Source organism: Salvelinus alpinus, chromosome 28, assembly GCF_045679555.1.
Source record: "Salvelinus alpinus chromosome 28, SLU_Salpinus.1, whole genome shotgun sequence".
In the NCBI taxonomy this organism is placed as follows: domain Eukaryota; kingdom Metazoa; phylum Chordata; class Actinopteri; order Salmoniformes; family Salmonidae; genus Salvelinus; species Salvelinus alpinus.
In genome coordinates, this window is record NC_092113.1 from 21,454,996 (window position 1) to 21,480,606 (window position 25,611).

Below are 25,611 nucleotides of genomic sequence, written 5' to 3' on the forward strand. Positions count from 1 at the left end.
AAGTTTCAGATATTTTTTTATAACCCAACTCTGATCTGTACTACTCCACAACTTTGTCCCTGACCTGTTTGGAGAGCTCCTTGGTCTTCATAGGGCCGCTTGCTTGGTGGTGCCCCTTGCTTAGTGGTGTTGCAGAATCTGGGGCCTTTCAGAACAGGTGTATATATACTGAGATCATGTGACAGATCATGTGACACTTAGATTGCACACAGGTGGACTTTATTTAACTAAATATGTGACTTCTGAAGGTAATTGGTTGCACCACATCTTATTTAGGGGCTTCATAGCAAAGGGGGGTGAATACATATGCACGCACCACTTTTCCATTTACATTTTTTTTCATTTCACTTCACCAATTTGGACTATTTTGTGTATGTCCGTTACATGCAATCCAAATTGCAACAAAATAGGAAAAACGCCATGTCATGTAGTTAATATACTTTTTGGGAGGAAATTGATCGAACGGTCAAATCTGACGTTTAATCTTCTAGCCATGACCGTCCCGCTCAGCGGCTTGTGTTCGCATTAGCGAACTGTAAAGGTCATATCCAAGCGACAAAAACAACAGTGGATGTAAACAAATATACAGACAGGGGAGGTATAATTAGCATGTTACTGTGTATTATGATTAAATCCAGAACAGATTTAGAAACAACAGTGTTTCGTTTTTCAGAGGTTGGAAGTATTGCATATGCGCAATTCTTTCTAATTGTCTTATCAACTTGTTTTTTTACTTTTGGAACTAAAGAGGTGGTCTCACATCATTCGGCTTAGATCAGTGGTTCCCAACTCCGGTCCTGGAGTACCTCCAACAGTGCACCGTTTTATTGTAGCCCCGGACAAGCCAACCTGATTCAACTAGTCAACTAATCATCAGGCCCTCAATGAGTTGAATCAGATATGTTTGTGCAGAGCTGCAACAAAAATGTGTGCTGTTGGAAGTACTTTGTCAGAAGGTGAGTGTAGCTGGTGCATGAAGTCAGGCGCAGGAGAGCAAAATGAGTGAGCAACGTACTTTACTCAAAAATAAAGGCACAAGGTAAACAAATACACTTGACCAGAAAACCAACGGTAAATATTACGCACGGGTGAACACAGCACCCGTCGAAAAACCAGCCATCATGAACCGAACTGAACATAGAAATAATCACGCACAACAAACATGGGGGAAACAGAGGGTTAAATACATGAACATGTAATTAGATAATGAAAACCAGGTGTGTAGAAAATAAAGACAAAACCAATGGAAAATGAAAGATGGATCAGCGATGGGTAGAAGACCGGTGACGTCGACGGCCGTACGCCGCCCGTACAAGGAGAGGGACCGACCTCGGCGGAAGTCGTGACATACTTAAGGACTGGAGTTGGGAACCACTGGCTTAGGCTTGTGTTCTCATCCCCGAGCGACCACAAAATGACAACCCAAACAAAACCTAAAAAGTATCAATAATTTTAAATCGACCTGTAAAATGTGCATTTCAATTGAACAATTGAATTGTCATATAAACAGTAGTTACAGCCTGTGTTCTTTTGCAGTGGTGGCTGACATCTGAGTTTTTGGAAGTGGCAATTCATCTCATCCTCTATGTATGAGAGGTGTACCATAAAGGTGTACCCATCTAGGATATTCCAGAAGAGAAAGAAATACAAAGTACCTGTTTAGGTAAGGTTATCTCCACAAGTGTAATAACCATGGCAGCTACAATTAACTGTTATGTGCAAAATCTCATATGTTGCATTACTGTCTAGACTCTAGATGCTCTTCACTGTGTGAAACCCCTCATTGAGAAGGTGAGAGAATAGATTAGCCTATATATGATTGACATAGTCTTGCAAAGCCAATGGCTGATCATGCTAAATATGTTATTGCACGAGGGCACACCTTGGCTGAGTACACTATTACTCACATGAAGTTCTACATTGCTCCCTCAGAATGATGCAGAAAAAGTGGTGGTGATCATCATAGACAAAGAGCATCATCCAGTGGAGAGATTTGTCTTTGAGATTTCTCAGCCTCCTCTTCTATCCATCAAGTCAGTATTATGGAATTCCTGCTGTCTCTGTTCGCTTTAACACAAAAAACATAAGGATGAAATTAAATGGGGTGTTTCAAGGAAAATACACAAGGTATGATCTTTACCATAATAATTATTTGGGCAAGTTGTGTCATTGTGTTAAATCTTCACCAGCAACTAGAGCACAAGCAGAATATTGGGAAACACCCACCTTGGTAGTGACTTTGCAGGGATATAGACCTTATGGTTTGTTGGAATGCCCTTTTCATTACCTTGAGCTTTAATGATACCTTGAGATCAGTCTTCTGGTTCTACAGCTCTGATACATTGCAGTCACACGTGGAGCAGTTACTGAGGGTGGTTATCCTGAAGATCAGTGTATGTGATGCAGTTCTGGATAACCCACCAGGTAAGATAGAAAAAGCTATATTGTAGAATGGAGAGACACTCCGTGAGATACAGTGCATTTGGAAAGTATTCAGACACCTTCCCTTTTCTACATTGTGTTTCGTTACAACCTTATTCAAAAATGTATGAAATATATTTTTATTTCTCATCAATCTACACACAATACACCATAATGACAAAGCGAAAACAGGTTTTTAGAATGTTTTGCAAATGTATTACAAATATAAAACAGAAATAACTTATTTACATAAGTATTCAGACCCTTTACTATGAAACTCGAAATTGAGCTCAGGTGCATCCTGTTTTCATTGATCATCCTTGAGATGTTTCTACAACTTGACTGGAGTCCACCTGTGGTAAATTCAATTGATTGGACATGATTTGGAAAGGCACACACCTGTCCATATAAGGTCCCACAGTTGACAATGCATTTCAGAGCAAAAACCAAGTCGAAGGAATTGTCCGTAGAGCTCCGAGACAGGATTGTGTCGAGGCACAGATCGAGGGAAGGGTAACAAAACAATTATGCAGCAAACAGGGGAGAAGGGCCTTGGTCAGGGAGGTGACTATGGCCACTCTGACAGAGCTCCAGAGTTCCTCTGTGGATATGGGAGAACCTTCCAGAAGGACAACCATCTCTGCAGCACTCCACCGATCAAGCCTTTATGGTAGAGTGGCCAGATGCAAGCCACTCCTCAATAAATGGCCCATGACAACCAGCTTGGAGTTTGCCAAAAGGAACCTAAAGGACAAGATTCTCTGGTCTGATGAAACCAAATTTGAACTCTTTGGCATGAATGCCAAACGTCATGTCTGGAGGAAACCTGGCATGGTGGTGGCAGCATCATACTGTGGGGATGTCTTTCAGTGGCAGGGACTGGGAGACTAGTTAGGATCGAGGGAAAGATGAACAGAGCCAAGTACAGAGAGATCCTTGATGAAAACCTGCTCGAGAGCACACCTCAGACTGAGGCGAAGATTCACCTTCCAAAAGGACAACGACCCTGCACACAGCCAAGACAATGCAGGAGTGGCTTCGGGACAAGTCTCTGAATGTCCTTTAGTGGCCCAGCCAGTGCCCGGATTTGAACCTGATACTGAAAAGTATTCACCCCCTTGGCATTTTTCCTTTTTTGTTGCATTACACCCTGTAATTTAAATTGATTTTTATTTGGATATCATGTAATAGACATACACAAAATAGTCCAAATTGGTGAAGTGAAATTAAAAATATAACCTTTTTTTTAATGTAAAAAATAAAATAAAAAAACAGAAAACTGGTGCTTGCATATATATTCACCCCCTTTGCTATGAAGCCCCTAAATAAGATCTGGTGCAACCAATTACCTTCAGAAGTCACATAATTAGTTAAATAAAGTCCACCTGTGTGCAATCTAAGTGTCACATGATCTGTCAAATGATCTCAGTATATATACACCTGTTCTGAAAGGCCCCAGAGTCTGCAACACCACTAAGCAAGGGGCACCACCAAGCAAGCGGCACTATGAAGACCAAGGAGCTCTACAAACAGGTCAGGGACAAAGTTGTGGAGAAGTACAGATCAGGGTTGGGTTATAAAAAAATATCTGAAACTTTGAACATCCCACTGAGCACCATTAAATCCATTATTAAAAAATGGAAAGAATATGGAACCACAACAAACCTATCAAGAGAGGGCCGCCCACCAAACCTCACGGACCAGGCAAGGAGGGCATTAATCAGAGAGGCAACAAAGAGACCAAAGATAACCCTGAAGGAGCTGCAAAGCTCCACAGCAGCGATTGGAGTATCTGTCCATAGGACCACACTCCACAGAGCTGAGCTTTGCAGAAGAGTGGCCAGAAAAAAAGCCCATGTTTAAAGAAAAAAATAAGCAAACACGTTTGGTGTTCGCCAAAAGGCATGTGGGAGACTCCCCAAACATATGGAAGAAGGTACTCTGGCCAGATGAGACAAAAATTTAGCTTTTGGCCATCAAGTAAAATGCTATGTCTGGTGCAAACCCAACACCTCTCATCACCCCGAGAACGCCATCCCCACAGTGAAGCATGGTGGTGGCAGCATCATGCCGGGGGGGGTGGTCGGCAGGGACTGGGAAACTGGTCAGAATTGAAGGAATGATGGATGGCACTAAATACAGGGTAATTATTGAGGGAAACCTGTTTCAGTCTTCCAGAGATTTGAGACTGGGATGGAGGTTCACCTTCCAGCAGGACAATGACCCTAAGCATACTGCTAAAGCAACACAAGGGGAAACATTTAAATGTCTTGGAATGGCCTAGTCAAAGCCCAGACTTCAATCCAATTGAGAATCTGTGGTATGACTTAAAGATTGCTGTACATCAGTGGAACCCATCCAACTTGAAGGAGCTGGGGCAGTTTTGCCTTGAAGAATGGGCAAAAACCTCAGTGGCTAGATGTGCCAAGCTTATAGAGATATACCCCAAGAGACGTGCAGCTGTAATTGCTGCAAACGGTAGCTCTACAAAGTATTGACTTTGGGGGGGTGAATAGTTATGCACGCTCAAGTTCTGTTTTCTTCTCTTATTACTTGTTTGTTTCACAATAAAAAAATATTTTGCATCTTCAAAGTGGTAGGCATGTTGTGTAAATCAAATGATACAACCCCCCAAAAATATATTTTAATTCCAGGTTGTAAGGCAACAAAATATGAAAAATGCCAAGTGGGTTGAATTCTTTCGCAAGCCAATGTACCTATGCAGCGACACTCCCCATCCAACCTGACAGAGCTTGAGAGGATCTGCAGAGAAGAATTGGAGAAACTCCCTAAATACAGGTGTGCCAAGCTTGTAGTGTTATACCCAAGAAGACTCGAGGCTGTAATCACTGCCAAAGGTGCTTCAACAAAGTACTGACTAAAGGGTCTGAATACTTGTGATATTTCCTTTTTTTTATTTTATAAATTTGCTAAAATTTCAAAAAAACAGTTTTTGCTTTGTTATAATGGTGTATTGTGTGTAGATTGATGAGGGAAAAAAATATTTTAATTCATTTTAGAATAAGGCTGTAATGTAACAAAATGTGGAAAACGTCAATGGGTCTGAATACGAGTTAACTTAATGTTTAAATGAAATCCAATTTTATTTGTCACATGCAAATGTTAATGTGAGTGTAGCGAAATGCTTGTGCTTCTAGTTCCGACAATGCAGTAATAACCAACGAGTAATCTAACCTATCAATTTCACAACAACTACCTTATACACACAAGTGTAAAGGAATGAAGAATATGTACATAAAAATATATGAATGAGTGATGGTACAGACGGCATAGGCAAGATGCAGTAGATGGTATCGAGTACAGTATATACATATGAGATGAGTAATGTAGGGTATGTAAACATATAAAAGTTGCATTGTTTAAAGTGGCTAGTGATACATGTATTACCTCAAGATGGCAAGATGCAGTAGATGGTATAGAGTACAGTATATACATATGAAATGAGTAATGTAGGGTATGTAAACATTATATGAAGTGGCATTGTTTAAAGTGACTCGTGATACATTTTTCCATATATTTTTACATTGTTAAAGTGGCTGGATTTGAGTCAGTATGTTGGCAGCAGCCACTCAATGTTAGTGGTGGCTGTTTAACAGTCTGATGGCCTTGAGATAGAAGCTGTTTTTCAGTCTCTCGGTCCTCGCTTTGATGCACTTGTACTGACCTCGCCTTCTGGATGATAGCGGGGTGAACAGGCAGTGGCTCGGGTGGTTGTTGTCCTTGATGTTCTTTATGGCCTTCCTGTGACATCGGGTGGTGTAGGTGTCCTGGAGGACAGATAGTTTGCCCCCGGTGATGCGTTGTGCAGACCTCACTACCCTCTGGAGAGCCTTATGGTTGTGGGTGGAGAAGGTTGCCGTACCAGGCGGTGATACAGCCCGACAGGATGCTCTCGATTGTGCGTCTGTAAAAGTTTGTGAGTGCTTTTGGTGACAAGCCAAATTTCTTCAGCCTCCTGAGGTTGAAGAGGCGCTGCTGTGCCTTCTTCACCACGCTGTCTGTGTGGGTGGACCAATTCAGTTTGTCCGTAATGTGTACGCCGAGGAACTTAAAACTTAATACCCTCTCCACTGCTGTCCCGTCGATGTGGATAGGGGGGTGCTCCCTCTGCTGTTTCCTGAAGTCCACAATCATCTCCTTTGTTTTGTTGACGTTGAGTGTGAGGTTATTTTCCTGACACCACACTCCGAGGGCCCTCACCTCCTCCCTGTAGGCCGTCTCGTCGTTGTTGGTTATCAAGCCTACCACTGTAGTGTCGTCTGCAAACTTGATGATTGAGTTGGAGGCGTGCATGGCCACGCAGTCGTGGGTGAACAGGGAATACAGGAGAGGGCTCAGAACGCACCCTTGTGGGGCCCCTGTGTTGAGGATCAGCGGAGTGGAGATGTTGTTACCTACCCTCACCACGTGGGGGCAGCCCTTCAGGAAGTCCAGTACCCAGTTGCACAGGGCGGGGTCGAGACCCAATGTCTCGAGCTTGATGACGAGTTGGGAGGGTACTATGGTGTTAAATGCTGAGCTGTAGTTGATGAACAGCATTCTCACATAGGTATTCCTCTTGTCCAGATGGGATAGGGCAGTGTGCAGTGTGGTTGCGATTGCGTCGTCTGTGGACCTATTGGAGCGTTAAGCAAATTGGAGTGGGTCTAGGGTGTCAGGTAGGGTGGAGGTAATATGGTCCTTGACTAGTCTCACAAAGCACTTCATGATGATGGAAGTGAGTGCTACGGGGCGGTAGTCGTTTAGCTCAGTTACCTTAGCTTTCTTGGGAACAGGAACAATGGTGGCCCTCTTGAAGCATGTGGGGACAGCAGACTGGGATAAGGATTGGTTGAATATGTCCGTAAACACACCAGCCAGCTGGTCTGCGCATGCTCTGAGGACACGGCTGGGGATGCCGTCTGGGCCTGCAGCCTTGCGAGGGTTAACACGTTTAAATGTTTTACTCACGTCGGCTGCAGTGAAGGAGAGTCCACAGGTTTTGGTAGCGGGCCGTGTCAGTGGCACTGTATTGTCCTCAAAGCGGGCAAAGAAGTGGTTTAGTCTGTCTGGGAGCAAGACATCCTGGTCCGCGACGGGGCTGGTTTTCTCTTTGTAATCCGTGATTGACTGTAGACCCTGCCACATACCTCTTGTGTCTGAGTCGTTGAATTGCGACTCTACTTTGTCTCTATACTGACGCTTAGCTTGTTTGATTGCCTTGCAGAGGGAATAGCTACACTGTTTGTATTCGGTCATGTTTCCGGTCACCTTGCCCTGATTAAAAGCAGTGGTTCGCACTTTCAGTTTCACGCGAATGCTGCCATCAATCCACGGTTTCTGGTTTGGGAATGTTTTAATAGTTGCTGTGGGTACGACATTCCCGATGCACTTGCTAATAAACTCGCTTACCGAATCAGCGTATTTGTCAATGTTGTTGTTTGACGCAATGCGGAACATATCCCAGTCCACGTGATCGAAGCAATCTTGAAGCGTGGAATCAGATTGGTCGGACCAGCGTTGAACAGACCTGAGCGCGGGAGCTTCCTGTTTTAGTTTCTGTCTATAGGCTGGAAGCAACAAAATGGAGTCATGGTCAGCTTTTCCGAAGGGAGGGCGGGGGAGGGCCTTATATGCGTCGCGGAAGTTCGAATAACAATGATCCAGGGTTTTACCAGCCCTGGTTGCACACGTTATGCTGATAGAATTGAGGGAGTCTTGTTTTCAGATTGGCCTTGTTAAAATCCCCAGCTACAATGAATGCAGCCTCAGGATATATGTGGTTTCCAGTTTACATAGAGTCAAATGAAGTTCGTTCAGGGCCATCGATGTGCCTGTTTGGGGGGAATATATGCGGCTGTGATTATAATCGAAGAGAATTATCTTGGTAGATAATGCGGTCGACATTTGATTGTGAGGAATTCTAAGTCAGGTGAACAGAAGGACTTGAGTTCCTGTATGTTGTTATGATCACACCACGTCTCGTTAATCATAAGGCATACCCCCCCACCCTTCTTCTTACCAGATAGATGCTTGTTTCTGTCGGTGCGATGCGTGAAGAAACCAGCTGGCTGTACCGACTCCGATAGCGTGTCTCGAGTGAGCCATGTTTCCGTGAAGCAAAGAACTTTACAGTCTCTTATGTCTCTCTGGAATGCTACCCTTGCTCGGATTTCATCTACCTTGTTGTCAAGAGACTGGACATTGGCGAGTAGTATGCTCCGGAGCGGTGCGCGATGTGCCCGTCTCCGGAGCCTGACCAGAAGACCGCTTCGTCTGCCTCTTTTACGGCGTCGTTGTTTTGGTTCGCTGGCTGGGATCCGATCCATTGTCCTGGGTGGTGGGCAAAACAGAGGATCCGCTTCGGGAAAGTCGTATTCCTGGTCGTAATGATGGTGAGTTGATGTTGCTCTTATATCCAATAGTTCCTCCCGACTGTATGTAATAAAACCTAAGTTTACCTGGGGTACCAATGTAAGAAATAACATGTAAAAAAACAGAATACTGCATAGTTTCCTAGGAACGCGAAGCGAGGCGGCCATCTCTGTCAGCACCGGAAGTTTCTCACTAAGTAATGGGCAAGTTATCTATCAAACTAAAGAAACAGCACGATTCTGGATTAATGTCACGCCCTGACCCTAGAGAGCTGTTTATTCTCTATGGTGGTTGGGGTGTGACAATGACTAGGGTGGGTTATCTAGGGGAATTATAATACTATGTTTGCCTGATATGGTTCCCAATCAGAGGCAGCTGTTTATCGTTGTCTCTGATTGGGATCATATTTAGGTAGCCATTTTCCCCATTGTGTTTGTGGGATCTTGTGTTTGTGTTGCTGCCTGTGAGCAGTCCAGAACATCACGTTTCGTTTGTGCTTATTTGTTTTGTTTGGTGAGTTTCGATTTATTAAAATATGTGGAACTCTACGCACGCTGCGCCTTATGACGAGCATGACAGAAGATCCCACCACCAAAGGACCAAGCAGCATGGCCAGGAGGAGCAGGGATCCTGGGCCCGGGAGAAAAGGGAGTGGAGGACATCATAGACATGGGAGGAGGTTATGGCAGGGGACAAGACCCTGCCATGGAAGCAGATGGAAGCAGCGAAGGAGGGACAGCGACGAAGTCGGGAAGGAAGGCCACAGAAACCCCAATACATTTTTGGGGGAGGCACATGGAGCAGTCAGTGGAGCCGAGGAGTGAACCAGAGCCAGTCTGTGAGAAGAAGGAGAATTTAGAGGAGAGAGAAATGGGAGAGTTGCTGATTTGGTGGAGGATGCACGGATTTGGAATAAAGGAACGTGTTGTCAGTTTGGTGCCACCTGAGTCAGCTCCCCGTACTCGTCCTGAGAAGTGTGTTAAAGTTCCGGAACAATTGATGCCGGCTATACACACCAGGTCTCCAGTGCACCTTCACAACCCAGTACGTCCTGTTCCTGCTCCTCGCACTTGCCGTGTGAAGTGTGTTAAAGTTCCGGTACCATTGATGCCGGCTATACGCACCAGGTCTCCAGTACGTCTCCACAGCCCGGTATGTCCTGTGCCTGCTCCTCGCACTCTCCCTCAAGTGTGTGTTCCCAGTCAGGTGCGTCCTGTTCCTGCTCCTCGCACTCTCCTTGGAGTGCATGTCCACAGTCCAGTACGTCCTGTGCCTCCTCCCCGAACTCGCCCTGAGGTGCGTGTCATCAGCCCGGTGACACCTGTACCGGTCCCACGCATCAGGCCTCCAGCGCGCCTCCACAGTCCAGTAAGTCCTGTGCCTCCTCCCCGCACTCGCCCTGAGGTGCGTGTCATCAGCCCGGTACCAACAGTGCCGGCCCCATGCACCTAGCTTCCGGCGACAGTTCCCAGTCCAGAGCTTCCGGCGACAGTTCCCAGTCCAGAACTTCCGGCGACAGTTCCCAGTCCAGAGCTTCCGGCGACGTTTCACAGTCCGGAACCTCCAACGACGGTTCACAGTCCGGAACCTCCTACGACGGTCCACAGTCCGGAACCTCCTGAGACGGTCCACGGTCCGGAACCTCCTGAGACGGTCCACGGTCCGGAACCTCCTGAGACGGTCCACGGTCCGGAACCTCCTGAGACGGTCCACGGTCCGGAACCTCCTGAGACGGTCCACGGTCCGGAACCTCCAGCGACGGTCGGCAGTCCGGAGCCTCCAGCGACGGTCGGCGGTCCAGAGCCTCCAGCGACGATCCACGGTCCGGAGCATCTGGCGACGATCCACGATCCGGTGCCTCCGGCGACGACCCACGGTCCGGTTCCTACGGCGACGACCCACGGTCCGGAGCTTCCGGCGACGATCCCCGCACCAGAACCGCCATGGAAGACGACGTATCTGGGAGCGGAGTGGGTACTTCGTCCCGCACCGGAGCCGCCCCCGACGGTACATGCCCACCCGGACCCTCCCCTATTGAGTCAGGTTTTGCAGTCGGAGTCCGCACCTTTGGGGGGGAGTACTGTCACGCCCTTTACCATGGAGAGCTGTTTATTCTCTATGGTGGTTGGGGTGTGACAATGACTAGGGTGGGTTATCTAGGGGAATTATAATACTATGTTTGCCTGATATGGTTCCCAATCAGAGGCAGCTGTTTATCGTTGTCTCTGATTGGGGATCATATTTAGGTAGCCATTTTCCCCATTGTGTTTGTGGGATCTTGTGTTTGTGTAGCTGCCTGTGAGCAGTCCAGAACATCACGTTTCGTTTGTGCTTATTTGTTTTGTTTGGTGAGTTTCGATTTATTAAAATATGTGGAACTCTACGCACGCTGCGCCTTGGTCCATTCCTTATGACGAGCGTGACAATTAATCCCATCTACTCATGTTATTTGATGCTGGAAATGAATTAATCTGGGCCAAAACACAAGGTGAGACGTAATGTACAATAGTGGTTATTAACTTGTTGTCCAGCAGGGGTCATAGTATATTCACACGTCTATGTAGTCTCCATTTTCCCAGGATGTACGTTTACAGTGCTGGTCCACACCAGGGAGGCTGCCACGCGCAACATGGAGAAGGTTCAGGTCATCAAGGTCAGTGTTGTCACAAACCTGACATTTCAATACTGTATATACTGTATATCTGTATATCTACACTGACTTGTTTGTGTACCTACATTCAATCACATCTGTTGTATTCTAGTGTGTGGGTTCATAGAAATAGAGTGAATCTATTAATTAATTAATATATTTCTATGAGTGGGCTACATGTGATGTTGTCATTTTCTATCCAGGATTTTCCATGATAGTTGCAGATGAGTAGGAAGGACACATGCAGGAGCCCAAACTCATACCCCTGAAGACCATGACATCAGTCATTGTAAAAGTAAGCCAGAGGTCTGTCACGCCCTGACCGTAGATTGCTTTGTATGTTTCTATTTTTTGATTGGTCAGGGTGTGATGTGGGTGGGCATTCTATGTTTGTATGTCTATGTTTTGTATTTCTATATTTTGGCCGGGTATGGTTCTTAATCAGGGACAGCTGTCTTTCGTTGTCTCTGATTGAGAACCATACTTAGGTAGCCTGTTTTCCCACTGTGAGTTGTGGGTGGTTATTTTCTGTTTAGTGTTGGTTGCACCTTGCAGAACTGTTTCGGCTATTCTTTTTGTTATTTTGTATTCAGTGTTCAGTCAGTTAAGCGAATAAAGATGAACACGTACCCCGCTGCATTTTGGTCTGACGATTCCTCTTCTTCTTCCGATGAATGCCGTGACAAGGTCAACAATTCCATGGTGCTTTGTGAAGATTACAACATTTGTATGAAAGCCCATAGTAATAGACAGTGATATTGTTTAAATGTGAATAATTTGATGTTGTGTATATTATAACATGTATGTAACAACATATTGTCTTTGTTTAGATGCAGCTGTATGTGGAGGAGAGGCCACTGGAGGCTTCATAGACCAAGCTTGATGGCAATCCTCTGCACTGCAGCTGCCACAGGAATCCATAGCAAAGGAATTGATTTGGAAAATGCTTTTTGTAAATGCCTTATTAATGTAAATTTATTATTTTTGCCTTTCGTGAACTAACACTCGTACTTGACTCTTTTCCCCCTTTCTAGCTCTGACTTTGCTGATAGCTACTTTATTGCAGAAAAATGTACTTACTACAACTGTGATATGTGGTTGTCTCACCTAGCTATCTTAAGATGAATGCATTAACTGTAAGTCACTCTGGATAAGAGTGTCTGCTAAATGACTAAAATGTAGATGGTTTATTATTATAAAGTGTTAACCATGTTTGGGTTAAAGCATCCAATGTATATTTTGGGGGCATATAATGTAGGTGAGGTAGGTTTGGCTGATAGTGTGCAGAGTCTTCACATTAGGAGTGTGAGGGAAATAGATTTGGCCAATAGAGCACGGTAATGTTTAGGGAAGAGGTCCCTCAGTAGCCTTTCTTCAAGTTGTGAGTTGGGATGCTTGACAAGTATAGGGATGCCTTGCTCATGATGTACTGTCTGCAGGGAAGATGGAACACACAAAAAGGCAACACACATAAATGCCATCACTGTAACAAAAAGTGTTTACTAATTGTCAATTTCTTTTGCCCTCACCCTTTGCTGGGGATGGAAGTGCCAGAGTTGGGTCTCTGGAGCAGGATAATGCCTGCCTTTCTGTCCACCTCACATAGCTCCTCCCTAGTCACAGGCTTGGGCTCCATGGTCCGTGGCAGAGAGAAATGAGACATCGGAAGCCTAAGGTGGACCACAGCAGATTTCAGCACACACATACAGGACACACCAACACTGATGTGACATTATTGTACTCACATACTGTACATTACTTAATAAAATAACAGTGAGCAAAAGAGACGTTGGCCACAAGGCCTATGATACACATTGCATCACCTACTGAGCTAAACACATGCCCATATGGAAGGAAATGTGTTTCATAGTCACAGCTCTTACCTGTAAGGCTGATCTTCCTCTGAGTCCCAGTCCTCAGGTACCTACCCTGCTCACATTGCCTAGATTCTAGAGCGTCAAATATATGCCTCTCTGACAAAACATGGTAGAGGACAGGACACCCAAACGATACATATGTTAGAAGAATGAATGTGAGAGTGTTTATAATAGTGTTAGAATAACTATATTGCATGATAATCATAGAGGGCAGTGTTGGGCCACTGTGTAAATGTGAGCCATACTGTAAGTGGGAGTGCTGTAAAGGCACCATGGTTCAGCAGCATGTTGTCTCACCGTGGCCCCCAGGGTGGGCACTCCAACAGCGGGTGTGGTGGGGCTGGTTGATCCACTGCTGGAGGCGCTGGAGCTCCAGGTCCCCTCTCCTCTCATGGGCCCGCCGGGTTCTCTCTCTCCGCACCTTCTGCAGGTACTCATGTCTAGGATTGACCAAGCAGGGGAACAAGTTAGAGGGAAATATAGTATATATTTGTAAATGATTATTACATGTATCTGATTAAATTGTTGTGAGATATGTACTGTACAAACACAATACTGTAATACATGCATCAGCCTCCTCACCTCAGGAGCTCCTTTTCCACCTGGCTCTCAACACTGTCCTCCAGCTGACGTAGAGCAGAGTTCCTCCGTGTCCTCCTGCCTTTCTTGGCTGGGTCTTTGGCAGAACTCCGAGGGTGAGAAATAGTATGTATTACATATAGAATAGACATCTATGATATAATTATAGTGGTAAAAGATATTGTTTTTGTCACCAACCTTATCTGTGTTGACTTTCACCAAAGTAGAGGACAACTGATGTTGTGTGATTGATGGGTGTAAAGACTAATCCGCTATGGTCATATCTGGGCCTTCAGAGGGACTTGGGAACAGGATACTCCTGCCTAATACCAAATACATACTTTAGTGTTAAAGATGCACTCTAACTGATGTATAATTTCAGCCGTTAGTTTTGAAAGTGGTGCTCACAAGCCAGAAGTGGTCCCTGTTTTTTGTGTACTACATCATCCAATTGTGTACTATGTCATCCATTTCGTGTGATATGTTACGATTCTTGCAATTTGTATGATATCATACGAATTGTGCATTTCTTGTTATATGGTACGAATCCAATGTGTGCAATATGTTACAAATTTGATGTGTTTAATATCCCAATATTCAAAGGGAAACTTTGGGACTTTGGCAATTAGGTCCTTTATCTACTTCCCCAAAGTCAGATGAACTTGTGGATACCATGTATATGTCTGTGCAGTATGAAAGTTTGAGGTAGATTAGCGAGCCAATGCTAATTAGCGTTAGCGCAATTACTTCTGGTCTATGGGAAACTACCTCTAACTTCCTTCATACTGGACACAGAGACATACAAATGGTATCCACAGGTTCATCTGACTCTGGTGAAGTAGATAAAGGGCCCAAATTCTGAAGTATCTCTTTAAGTAAATGATGGACAGAGGTAGTATGTTTATGGATCATGTTATGAAGCTTACTGTAACTGTCCTGAGCTTTGACATCCTCTGACTCTTGGACTGAGGAAACTTCAGCAAGCTGGAGGAAAACAGAAAACACATCTCATATATAATCCAGCATAATAAAGATCATGATAAATAGTTAATTTCTATGATAGCCTTTTCGAATATTTACACAAAGTTTTGTCATTTGTTTCAACGTTACAGCTGAGGCACTTGTTTAGCGTGTGTGTGTCCAAAAGCAAAAGTAATTCCACTACCTAAAAATAGTAAAGCACCCTTTGCTGGCTCTAAGAGCCGATCAATCAGTTTGCTGCTTGTTCTTAGTAAACTAATGCCCAAAATTGTGTTTGAACAAATACCATGCTATTTTTCAAAGAACAAGCTAACTACTGACTTTCAGCATGCATATAGTGAAGGGCACTCAACTTGTACTGCACTGACTCAGATGTCTGATTGGCTAAAATACATTGATAATAAGATGATAGTTGGAGCTGTATTGTTAGATTTCAGTGCAGCTTTTGATGTTGTTAATCATAATTTGTTATTGAAAAAACGAACTTGTTATGGCATTACATCACATGCCATCAAATGGTTGGAGAGTTACTTACCCAATAGAACTCAGAGTATTCTTCAATGGAAGCTTCTCTAACATCAGATACTGTATGTACAGTTCGGTCTCAGTTGCCTTGGGGCTGTTACTCTTCTCTATTTTTACAAATGATTTGCCACTTGTCTTACAACAAGAAACTAAAATGACCACGTATGTACACTCTACACATCAGCACATCAGCACCTACAGCTAGTGAGCTCACTGAGACTCTTAGCCAGGAGTTACAGTCAGTATCAGAATGGGTAATTAATAAACTGGTCTTAAATACATCTAAAACCAAAAGCATTGTATTTGGTTCAAAGCCTTCTCTTAGACCTAAACCTCAACTGGAGTTGTGCATAAAGGGTGTGACCACTGAACAAGTCGAAGAAGTTGAACTTCTAGGGGTAATATTGGATAGTCATCATGGTCAAGTCATATCCTATGTTAAATATAATGAACGGCTCCCTATCCATCGGATGTGTACCAAATTCACTAAAAGTGGCAGTAATAAAACACTAACGGCTTATATCGAATCTCCCATTCCTCTCAAAAATGTTAGAAAAATATGTTGCGCAGCAACTCATTGCCTTCCTGAAGACAAACAATGTATACGAAACGCACATCATAGCACTGAGACTGCACTTGTGAAGGTGGTAAAATACATTTTAATGGCATCAGACCAAGGCTCTGCGTTTGATACCATCGATCACCACATTCTTTTGGAGAGATTGGAAACCCAAATTGGTCTACACGGACAAATTCTGGCCTGGTTTAGATCTTATCTGTCGGAAAAATATCAGTTTGTCTGTGGATGGTTTTTCTTCTGACAAATCAACTGTCAATTTCAGTGTTCCTCGAGGTTCCGTTTTAGGTCCACTATTGTTTTCACTATATATTTTACCTCATGGTGATGTCATTCGGAAACATAGGTGTATGGACAGGGCCACAGTGTCTCCCAACCACTCCTGTCTCAGTCTCCAGTATTTATGCTGCAATAGTTTGTGTCGGGGGGCTAGGGTCAGTCTGTTATATCTGGAGTATTTCTCCTGTCTCATCCAGTATACTGTGTGAAATTAAATATGCTCCTTCTAATTCTCTCTCTCTTTCTCTGTTCTCTTGGAGGACCTGAGCCCTAGGACCATGCCTCAGGACTACCTGACCTGATGACTCCTTGCTGTCCCCAGTCCACCTGATCATGCTGCTGCTCCAATTTCAACTGTTCTGCCTGCGGCTATGGAACCCTGGCCTGTTCACTGGACGTGCTACCTTGTCCCGGACTTGCTGTTTTGGACTCTCTCTCTACCGCACCTGCTGTCTCTAACTCTGAATGATCGGCTATGAAAAGCCAACTGACATTTACTCTAAAGGTGCTGTCCTGTTGCGCCCTCTACAACCACTGTGATTATTATTATCTGACCCTGCTGGTCATCTATGAACGTTTGAACATCTTGGCCATGTTCTGTTATAATCTCCACCCAGCACAGCCAGATGAGGACTGGCCACCCCTCAGAGCCTGGTTCCTCTATAGGTTTCTTCCTAGGTTCTGGGCTTTCTAGAGAGTGTTTCCTAGCCACCATGCTTCTACATCTGCATTGCTTGCTGTTTGGGGTTTTAGGCTGGGTTTCTGTACAGCATTTTGTGACATCGGCTGATGTAAAAAGGGCTTTATAAATACATTTGCTTGATTGATATAGAGGTATGTTTGTTATAGAAGTTCTTCTGCGTTTTTGACACAAAGATCAACTGTACTAGTTGTTCAGGCTCTGATCTTGTCCCATCTTGATTACTGTCCGGTAACATCGTCAGGTGCAGCAAAGAAAGATCTAGCTGCACAAATAGAACTAACATCAACAACATGCATGATAGTCTTTCATGGTCGAGGTTTGAGGAGAAATTCCAGGACAACTACACCACCCGATGTCACAGGAAGGCCATAAAGATCATCAAGGACAACAACCGCCCGAGCCACTGCCTGTTCACCCCGCTATCATCCAGAAGGCGAGGTCAGTACAGGTGCATCAAAGCAGGGACCGAGAGACTGAAAAACAGCTTCTATCTCAAGGCCATCAGACTGTTAAACAGCCACCACTAACATTTAGTGGCCGCTGCCAACATACTGACTCAACTTCAGCCACATTAATAATAGGAATTGATGGAAATTATGTAAAAATGTATCACTAGCCACTTTAAACAATGCCACTTAATATAATGTTTACATACCCTACATTACTCATCTCATATGTATATGTATATACTGTACTGTATATCATCCACTGCATCTTGCCATCTTTATGTAATACATGTATCACTAGCCACTTTAAACTATGCCACTTTATGTTTACATACCCTACATTACTCATCTCATATGTATAGACTGTACACTATACCATCTACTGCATCTTGCCTATGCCGTTCTGTACCATCACTCATTCATATATCTTTATGTACATATTCTTTATCCCTTTACACTTGTGTGTATAAGGTAGTAGTTGTGGAATTGTTAGGTTAGATTACTTGTTGGTTATTACTGCATTGTCGGAACTAGAAGCACAAGCATTTCGCTACACTCGCATTAACATCTGCTAACCATGTGTATGTGACAAATAAAAATTTGATTTGATTTGATTTGAATTGACTGTTTCTCTTCTAGTCTTTTTTTAAGAAACATTTGTGTGTTGAAAATGCCTAACCACTTGTATAATATATTTGCATACACTTCAAACACACATACATAACCCACCAGACACGTCACTATGGGTTTCTTCACTGTACCCAAACCAAAAACCGATTTAATGTGTCGCTCAGGTATGTATAGAGCCATGTCATGGTGGAATGCTCAGGTTACTAAAAATAAAGTTTTGCTTTGAAAAACAGATTTAAAAAACATGTATTGTATTACAGAGCCTCTCCTCTTTCTAAAGCTCTAATTCAACTGTATATAAGAATATGAATATGTATAGTGTGTAAATATTATTTTTGTTGTCTCTTGGTGTCTTTCCAATATATAACTATTTTATTTTGTATTATTATTATGTTGTATGTTTTTATATAAAGTCAATGACTGTTCTGTACTTTGTCATGTATTTGTACGTTTTATGTGGACCCCAGGAAGAGTAGCTTCTGCATGTGCAGTAGCTAATGGAGATCTAATAAACTAAACAACAATACATGACACAAATATTTTGGCCACCTGCTCGTTGAACATCTCATTCCAAAATCATGGGCATTAATATGGAGTTGGTCTCCCCTTTGCGACTATACCAGCCTCCACTCTTCTGCGAAGGCTTTCCACTAGATGTTGGAACATTGCTGCAGGGACTTGCTTCCATTCAGCCACAACAGCATTAGTGAGGTTGGGCACTGATGTTGTGCAATTAGGCCTGGCTCGCAGTCGGCGTTCCAATTCATCCCAAAAGTGTTTGATGGGGTTGAGGTCAGGGCTCTGTGCAGGCCAGTCAAGTTCTTCCACAACGATCTTGACAACCCATTTCTGTATGGACCTCGCTTTGTGCACAGGGGCATTGTCATGCTGAAACAGGAAAGGGCCTTCCCCAAACTGTTTCCACAAAGTTGGAAGCACAGAATCGTCTAGAATGTCATTGTATGCTGTAGTGTTAAGATTTCCCTACCCTGGAACTAATGGGCATAGCCGAACCATGAAAAACAGCCCCAGACCATTTTTCCTCCTCCACCAAACAGTTGGCACTATGCATTGGGGCAGGTAGCATTTTTCTGGCATCCGCCAAACCCAGATTCTTCCGTCAGACTGCCAGATGGTGAAGCTTGATTCATCACTACACAGAACACGTTTCCACTGCTCCAGAGTCCAATGGCGGCAAGCTTTACACCACTCCAGCCGACGCTTAGCATTGTGCATGGTGATCTTAGGCTTGTGTGCGGCTGCTCAGCCATGGAAACCCATTTCATGAAGCTCCCGACAAACAGTTCTTGTGCTGACGTTGCTTCCAGAGGCCGTTTGGAATTCGGTAGTGACTGTTGCAACCGAGGACAGACGATTTTTACACGCTACGTGCTTCAGCACTCAGCGGTCTTGTTCTGTGAGCTTGTGTGGCCTACCACTTTGCGGCTGAGCCGTTGTTGCTCTTAGACGTTTCCACTTCACAATAACAGCACTTACCTGGGCAGCTCTAGCAGGGCAGAAATTTGATGAACTGACTTGTTGGAAAGGTGGCGTCCTATGACGGTCCCATGTTGAAAGTCACCGAGCTCTTCAATAAGCCCATTCTACTGCCAATGTTTGTCTATGGAGATTGCGGTGCGCTCGATTTTATACACCTGTCAACAACGGGTGTGGCTGAAATAGCCGAATCCACTAATTTGAAGGGGTGTCTACATACTTTTGTATATATAAAGTGTATGTTATCTGAGTCACTGTGAGCTTTAATGGGTGCTTTACCTGAGGTAAGGGTGTGGCTTGGGGGTGGGTCAGTCACAGGGCTGGGTAATCTATTGGTCACAGTGCTGGGTCTTCTGTCAGGTACAGAGCTGGGGGTGTGGCTGGACTCCCTTCTAGATGCAGAGGTTGTCTTTTTGGGAGTCCTATCCTCACTCTCATTCTGCTGCTCACAAAACAACATTTACATCAAGGTAACAGGCACATACAGTACATCTAAGCATTTTTTGCAGCACAAGAAGAATGATGGTGTGGCTTATCCTGGAAAATAAATGTATTTTTACAGTTGATAAGGTACACCCTGTAAGCGTAACTATTACTGTTAAGTCATCACAACAATTAACTAATGTAATGTAAGCATTATTACAGGTTGTGCTATATTATCTACCTTGACCTTTTGACTTTTGACTGCAGGTGGCCTATGAGAGTTTGCTCTCCTCTGAGGCCCCTGAGAGGGCTGTCTCAGGTCAGATGTGCGCTCTCCGGGCCTGCTCTTAGAGACAACAGCAGCCTGCCTCCCTCTGCCAGTCCCTGGTGAGGAACGTGGGCAGGACACCACAGGCTGCCAAGCTTTCTGAGGAACCTGACCAGATGATAGTGATTTCAAAACCAATTTGAAAATCTTAATACCTGCCTTAAGCCTTAAACCTTAAACACAATGTCAGTGATAAGGTATACACTGAATGACTGTAGTAGAGTGTAATAGCCATAACAAAGAACCAGGGTATGGAGTGGATATGACCTGTGTAGGGGAAGCTTTTGTGGCCTCTGAGGGGAGGGGGAGCCTGTGACTCAGGGTTCTGCTGCTGTCTGGCCTCTGCAGCTGGGGGAGCTGGAGCTGGAAGAGGCGGTGGTCTGGGAACAGCTGTGGGACCAAACAAAGTATTGTTCCGATTTCAGTTTTGCAATTAAAACAGGACATAATATTGATGAACAACGTTGAACTGAAGAAGGCAGACAGCAACCTATCTTCACAGTGGGTCTGTGGATGTCGGGGATGGTGATGCAAATGTTGGTGAAGTGCGAGGCAGGCAGCTCCTTCACGATGCTGGTCAGCACAAAGATTGACACAATGTTCTCCACTGCAACTGGTGGTGGGGATATCTGTCAAATGTTGTGACAAGTTAGGCCTAACATTACCTCAATTCTGCATCTCACACACACACAGGCCAATGCCCTTGAGGCTAGGATCTAACAATCTAACAGTGCCAAAGAAATGTAACATGGAGTACAAGAAATCTGACACATCTGATTACACAACACTCCTTCATTAAGAAATACTGTAGTTTTGGTAAAGACTATTATCCTGAGTAAAAAGGAAATAGTGTTAGTACTGTGACTGGTGGTTGAAGGAATGTGGGAGGGTGTTCCTCTTTCGGAGAGTCTGGACACTCTATTGTAATGCGATCTCTAGTATGTCTGATTGGACCTCCCAGGATTCGTTTTCCTCTGATTGGACCAACTCTGGGGTGGACTCAGCAGGTTGGGGAGACTGCTGCCTCAATAACTGATCTTGTGCTGCATCGGGGATAAACACTGCAAAGTTATAGTAAATAACAATTAATCATTCTCATCAATATCTTACACAACATCAACGTGTCTGACAACAGAGTGAAATGACTGCTGCTGTCTTCCACAGCTCGAATGAGGGATTGGTGTGCTCAACTCAAAAGTTTGTAGCTCCACAGTCGTGCATACTGTACACAGCTGAGCCTGCTCAAACACCCATCTTTGACTATCTAATTGGTGTGTTGCAGATGGAGAGATGGTTGTGCTGTCAGTGAGTAGTTCGACATGCTGGAGGTCTGGGAAGCCTTCCTGAGGTTTACTGTAATGACAACATTGGACTGGCGCTCATGTTTTGGACCATAGCGCCTGAAGATGAAACACGGCATTAAAGCGTACCTTTAAATAAACTACTGAAAGAGATTTGAAGCTAATTGTAATACAAGATACACATGTAAAACACTATCTATGTCACCCCGCTCCTCCGCACACTCCACTGGCTTCCAGTTGAAGCTCGACTCCACTACAATACCATGGTACTTGCCTACGGAACAGCAAGAGGAACTGCCCCTCCCTACCTTCAGGCAATGCTCAAACCCTACACCCCAACCCGAGCACTCCGTTCTGTCACCTCTGGTCTCTTGGCCTTCCCACCCCTATGGAAGGACAGCTCCCGCTCAGCCAGGCCCAAGCTGTTCTCTGTCCTTGCACCCCAATGGTGGAACCAGCTTCTCCCTGAAGGTAGGAGAGCAGAGTCCCTGCCCATCTTCCAAAAACATCTGAAACCCTCCCTCTTTGAACCCACCCTTTTGTGAACTAACACTCACACTTCTTTTTATTTTCTTTCTTCTTCTTTTTTCTTACCAACTCTGACTTTATTGAGAAGTGTACTTACTACGACTGTGATATGTTGTTGTCCCACCTAGCTATCTTAAGATAAATGCAATAACTGTAAGTCGCTCTGGATAAGAGCGTCTGCTAAATGACTAAAATGTAAAAATAATATTTTGAACGATCTCTTTGGCTTATGTCTCACCCAGGTTCTGTATGAGGTCAGTGGTGGACTGTCCAGGTGTGAGGAGCAGGGTTCTGAAGGACAGGGCAGACAGAGAGGAGATGGGACTGGGCAGGGACTGGTAGGTAAGGGAGGGAGCTGGTATCATCTCATCCACACTGGACTTTGAGTCCTAGAGAGAAAAACAAAAATAAATGTGTACACACACAGATACAGTGGGGAGAACAAGTATTTGATACACTGCCGATTTTGCCGATTTTCCTACTTACAAAGCATGTAGAGGTCTGTAATTTTTATCATAGGTACACTTCAACTGTGAGAGACGGAATCTAAAACAAAAATCCCAAAAATCACATTGTATGATTTTTAAGTAATTAATTAGCATTTTATTGCATGACATAAGTATTTGATACATCAGAAAAGCAGAACTTAATATTTGGTACAGAAACCTTTGTTTGCAATTACAGAGATCATACGTTTCCTGTAGTTCTTGACTAGGTTTGCACACACTGCAGCAGGGATTTTGGCCCACTCCTCCATACAGACCTTCTCCAGATCCTTCAGGTTTCGGGGCTGTCGCTGGGCAATACGGACTTTCAGCTCCCTCCAAAGATTTTCTATTGGGTTCAGGTCTGGAGACTGGCTAGGCCACTCCAGGACCTTGAGATGCTTCTTACGGAGCCACTCCTTAGTTGCCATGGCTTTGTGCTTCGTGTCGTTGTCATGCTGGAAGACCCAGCCACGACCCATCATCAATGCTCTTACTGAGGGAAGGAGGTTGTTGGCTAAGATCTCGCAATACATGGCCCCATCCATCCTCCCCTCAATACGGTGCAGTCGTCCTGTCCCCTTTGCAGAAAAGCATCCCCAAAGAATGATGTTTCCACCTCCATGCTTCACGGTTGGGATGGTGTTCTTGGGGTTGTACTCATCCTTCTTCTTCCTCCAAACACGGCGAGTGGAGTTAGACCAAAAAGCTCTATTTTTGTCTCATCAGACCACATGACCTTCTCCCATTCCTCCTCTGGATCATCCAGATGGTCATTGGCAAACTTCAGACGGGCCTGGACATGCACTGGCTTAAGCAGGGGGACCTTGCGTGCGCTGCAGGATTTTAATCCATGACGGCGTAGTGTGTTACTAATGGTTTTCTTTGAGACTGTGGTCCCAGCTCTCTTCAGGTCATTGACCAGGTCCTGCCGTGTAGTTCTGGGCTGATCCCTCACCTTCCTCATGATCATTGATGCCCCACGAGGTGAAATCTTGCATGGAGCCCCAGACCGAGGGTGATTGACCGTCATCTTGAACTTCTTCCATTTTCTAATAATTGCGCCAACAGTTGTTTCCTTCTCACCAAGCTGCTTGCCTATTGTCCTGTAGCCCATCCCAGCCTTGTGCAGGTCTACAATTTTATCCCTGATGTCCTTACACAGCTCTCTGGTCTTGGCCATTGTGGAGAGGTTGGAATCTGTTTGATTGAGTGTGTGGACAGGTGTCTTTTATACAGGTAACGAGTTCAAACAGGTGCAGTTAATACAGGTAATGAGTGGAGAACAGGAGGGCTTCTTAAAGAAAAACTAACAGGTCTGTGAGAGCCGGAATTCTTACTGGTTGGTAGGTGATCAAATACTTATGTCATGCAATAAAATGCAAATTAATTATTTAAAAATCATACAATGTGATTTTCTGGATTTTTGTTTTAGATTCCGTCTCTCACAGTTGAAGTGTACCTATGATAAAAATGACAGACCTCTACATGCTTTGTAAGTAGGAAAACCTGCAAAATCGGCAGTGTATCAAATACTTGTTCTCCCCACTGTAGCTTTGAGAGAGAGAGAGAGAGAGAGAGAGACTTATTTGCACATCATTACAACACTGTAAATAGACATAATATGACATTTGAAATATCTTTATTATTTTTGAACTTTTGTGAGTGTAATGTTTACTTTTCATTTTTTATTGTTTATTTCACTTTTGTTTATTATCTATTTCAATTGCTTTGGCAATGTAAACATATGTTTCCCATGCCAATAAAGCCCCTTAAATTGAAATTGAATTGAGAGAGAGAGAGAGCGAGTTCCCCCACCTCCTGCCCATCCTCCTCAGAGAAATATAGGCCCTTTAGTGGCTGAAGAGTGAACTAACCTGCTAGTGAAGTCAACCCCCTGGTAAAGCTCCTGAAAAGGCTAAATATCATGAATAAAGACATGGAAACATAATAAATATAATACTTTTTGTAAAATAATTCAGTCATACTGAGATTCATTAATACAATGTTATTTTCCATGTCAATGGGATCCATCTCCTTCCTGAACTTCTTATTATCAAAGGTCAAGCAGGGATTCTCATAGATGTATGATTCTGCAATAGGAAAACAACGAGTTGATGTAGAAAACAATGGTCGTATTCAAATAGAAAATAATAATTTGATGAACCAAACAAAGATGGTGGATGTTGCCATCAGTGAGTAGGCATATAGAAGCCAAAACCAAAGCAGAAGACTGTTCCCTTGGTCTTTCCCCCTCTTCACCTGTGAGCGAGGCCTGTGAGGCGGAGGACTTGTTGAGGGCGGAGGGCAGCAGGTGGTGGTGGGACAGTCTGAAGACGTTGAGTCTGAAGCCCACCAGCAGGTCTCCCAGGGGGTTGAGGAAACAGGCACAGCTCAAAGAGGAGTCCAGCTGTACCTCAGCCAGCAGGAAGCGCTGTTCATCCCACAGCTTGATCAGGGAGTCAGCTCTGAAACAGACAGGGAGGAGTAGGATGGGATAGTGACAGCAGTAGTGTCATAAAAAGGAATATGCCACAGTCCTGTGTGTGTGTGTGTGTGTGGGAAATGTCATGCACCACAGAGAGTACAGTAGGAAAATAACATGGAAACATAATAAATAAATATCATATACAGTATATGTTACCATATACTGTATATGCCTTTCTGACTTTTTGCCTTCTTAATCTCCTTTATTTCCTGTCTCTTACCATCCTTGTGAAGACGGTGACATCACTGTGGACGGTCACCTGGTGTAGTGGCTCCAGTATGGGGAGGCTCCAGATCTGCAGTAGCTTGCTGGAGGACTAGACACACATGTTGAGCAGCTGGCCATGGTCCACATCATAGGACTTCCACACCACCTGGCCCAGTACAGGGAGCGGAACCATGGTGCAGGAGAATTATGATCATACATCAGCCCATGCTGTAGGAAGCCATTCAGTTCAGTGGAAAATATATATGTAACTGAAGGGAAGTTTGTAGTGGAATGCTTACAGGATCTTTGTG

The 25,611-nt window shown here is 44.3% G+C and overlaps 1 pseudogene; it reads left to right on the forward strand.

The window, feature by feature from the left end:
* Positions 1–1,268: 1,268 nt before the first annotated feature.
* LOC139556854 (mitotic spindle assembly checkpoint protein MAD2B-like) lies at positions 1,269–12,874 on the forward strand (annotated as a pseudogene).
* Positions 12,875–25,611: the final 12,737 nt, after the last annotated feature.